This window comes from Triticum dicoccoides, chromosome 6B, assembly GCF_002162155.2.
Source record: "Triticum dicoccoides isolate Atlit2015 ecotype Zavitan chromosome 6B, WEW_v2.0, whole genome shotgun sequence".
Lineage (NCBI taxonomy): Eukaryota > Viridiplantae > Streptophyta > Magnoliopsida > Poales > Poaceae > Triticum > Triticum dicoccoides.
The window spans coordinates 129,176,376-129,179,488 of record NC_041391.1 but is presented as its reverse complement, the minus strand read 5'-3'; positions in this window follow the sequence as shown (position 1 = coordinate 129,179,488).

Here is a 3,113-nt window from a genome sequence, read left to right as displayed (position 1 = left end):
TAGGGGGCTAGAAAGAAGTTACAGAGGGATGAAATCCACCTTTGATGGCGGTGTCGGATTGGCATGAACGTTGCGGGAGGGGAGCAGGGCGGTTGGCGAGGGACTCCTCCTTGGTGGCCAGTGGGGAAGTGCAATGTGGAGGAGAGATGGCTCCATGGAGAATGTGAGGTGGGCGTCAAACGGTTTTAAAGGAGAGGGCTCCAGCCAAAAATATCACGCTACGGTAGGAAACCAAGCGGAACGGAGGGTCCGTCAGAATGATAGGGTGTGACATGGGGGTGTGATTTTTATCTTGGGACCACGTGTTGAAGATAGCATGAGATAGATTAAACTATCTAGACGGTTGAATTTTAGGAGCCCGTTGGCACTACTGAAATCCGCGCCTTTACCGAGTGCCAGAAAAACTCGGCAAAGGGCAAAAAATACTCGGCAAAGGTTTTGCCGAGTGTTGCACTCGGCGAAGGACATCCGGCGTACCCCCTTCCGGCAAACAGAATTTTGCCGAGAACCATTTATCGGACACTAGGCAAAGGTTTAAACTCGGTAAAAAAGCTACTAACGGAGAACGAAAACGGAGGAAATCAGTCAGTTTGCCAGGTGTCACAAATGTTTGTCCGAGTGGTGCACTCGGTAAAGCTTTTTTACAGGAAAAAAAAAGACACCGCCGACGGCGCTCATGACCGGAGCTCGTCGCGCTTGCGGTAGGGGCGGGGCTCAAAATGACGGACGGGTCTACCTGTCGTCGTCTAGCTGCTCATCTCGTCAGTACACACATCAGCCGGCGAGCTTCTAATCCAAAGCATGTACGCGCATACCGCCGGCCGAGCCACACGGATACATCAATAGGCAATACACAAGCATGCATGCATCAATATGCCAACACAACACACGTACGTACAACGCCGGACAACGCACACGCATCACGCCGGCGAGCCGCATAGCAAGTTGAAGCCGTCGATCTCTGAGATGCCGTAGATGTCCGGGCCACTGCCATTCTCGAGGTTGAACTTTGCCAGCGTCGCGAGCGGCTGGCTGAACAGCATGCCTGCACAGGGCGCCGCCCAAGTCGCCGGTCTTCCGCTCTTCTCCGGCGGCCGGTGGTGGACAGCGAGATGTGCATGGTGTGAGAAGATAGAGAAGAAAGAGAGAGGAGGCGTTCGTGGTTGTGATTGAGAGGGAGGAGATAAGGAGAGAGAGGGAAAGGAGCCGGCGAGGTAAAGGAAGGCCGCCACATCATTGATTCATGTGGCTTCGTGTGATTGGTTGAGAGTGTGCTTTCTTAGTCTGACTTTTATCGAGTGCAACACTTGGAAATATCAAAAAATATTAGAAATATGCAAATGACTCAAAATTTAGTATTGAATATGGTCTACTTTATGTGAAAATTGGAGTGGTGCCATTTTATATCCATCTTTTACTCAAAGAAAGTGAAAAACATTTTTTTTGAAGCCATGAATGTTCATACACGATAGCCCGTTTTGTGAAGTTTTTTTTTAAATTAGTTATATTAAAAGTTTGGTATTTTTCCTCACAACTAGTACACGTAAAATGACTGCATGCGAAAGGATTGTATTTTTTAAACTTGTATCCTTTTTCTTTCATTTTTTTCAAAACGGGGTCAAAATGGTCGACATGGCTATTCATAACAAGATTTTGAATCTCTCAAAACTCCAAGTGCTTCTCCCATATAATGACTACTGTTGTACCTAAAAATATTTTTTTGCTAATTTTTATGACAGAGCTATCACACACTTGTAGTTCAAATTTGAGTCACTTTCGGGAAATTGACGTAAAGTCATTTAGATGTGCGAAAGTAGCTAGCAAACTAGAAAATCCATGAAACTTGGTAAATGCACATAAAATATGGTCTACTTATGGTGATAATTGGAGTGGTGCCATTTTGCACCCTGGTTTTTGTACTTGCTTCACAAAAAACACCCATTTTTGACACTTACAAGATGAAAATTGTTTTTTTGTGCAAAAAATAAGGGAACTCTATTTGGCAACATTGTTTGTAATGTCAAGATGGACCTATGTATTGAATTTGGGAACATTATAATAAACTATGCAATGAATATGACCATCACCTTGGTCCTTTGACTTGAAAGTCATGAATGTTCATACACGATAGCCCGTTTTGTGAAGGATTTTTTTTTCAAATTAGTTATATCGAAAGTTTGGTGTTTTTTCCTCACAACGAGTACACATAAAAGGACTCGATGCAAAAGGATTGCATTTTTTTAAACTTGTATTCTTTTTCTTTCATTTTTTCCAAAATGGGTCAAACTGGTTAACATGGCTCTTCATAACAAGAGGTTTAATCTCTCAAATTTCTAAGTGTTTCTCCCATATAATGACTACTTGTGTACCTAAAAATATCTTTTTGCTAATTTTTATGACATAGCTATCACACACTTGCAGTTCAAATTTGAATTACTTTCGGAAAATTGACATAAAGTCATTTAAATGTGCGAAAGTAGCTAGAAAACTAGAAAATCCATGAAACTTGACAATTGTGCATAAAATATGGTCAACTTATTGTGATAATTGGAGTGGTGCCATTTTGCACCCTGATTTTTGTACTAGCTTCACAAAAAACACCCATTTTTTACACTTAGAAAATGAAAAATAATTTTTTGTAGAAAAAAGTAGGAAACTCTATGTGGCAACATTGTTTGTAATGTCAAGATGCACCTATGTGTCTAACTTGGAAACATTATAATAAACTATGCAATGAATATGATCATCACCTTGGTCCTTTGACTTGAAAGTCATGAATGTTCATATACGATAGCCCGTTTTGTGAAGGATTTATTTTTTCAAATTAGTTATATTGAAAGTTTGGTATTTTCCCTCTTAACTAGTACACATAAAAGAACTCCATGCGAAAGGATTGCATTTTTTAAACTTGTATTCTTTTTCTTTATGTTTTTTTCCAAAACGGGGTCAAAATTGTTGGTATGGCTATTCATAACAAGAGGTTGAATATTTCAAAACTCTAAGTGGTTCTCCCATATAATGACTACTTGTGTACCTTTTTTGTTTGCTAATTTTTATGATAGAGCTATCACACACTTGCAGTTCAAATTTGAATTACTTTCGAAATATTGACA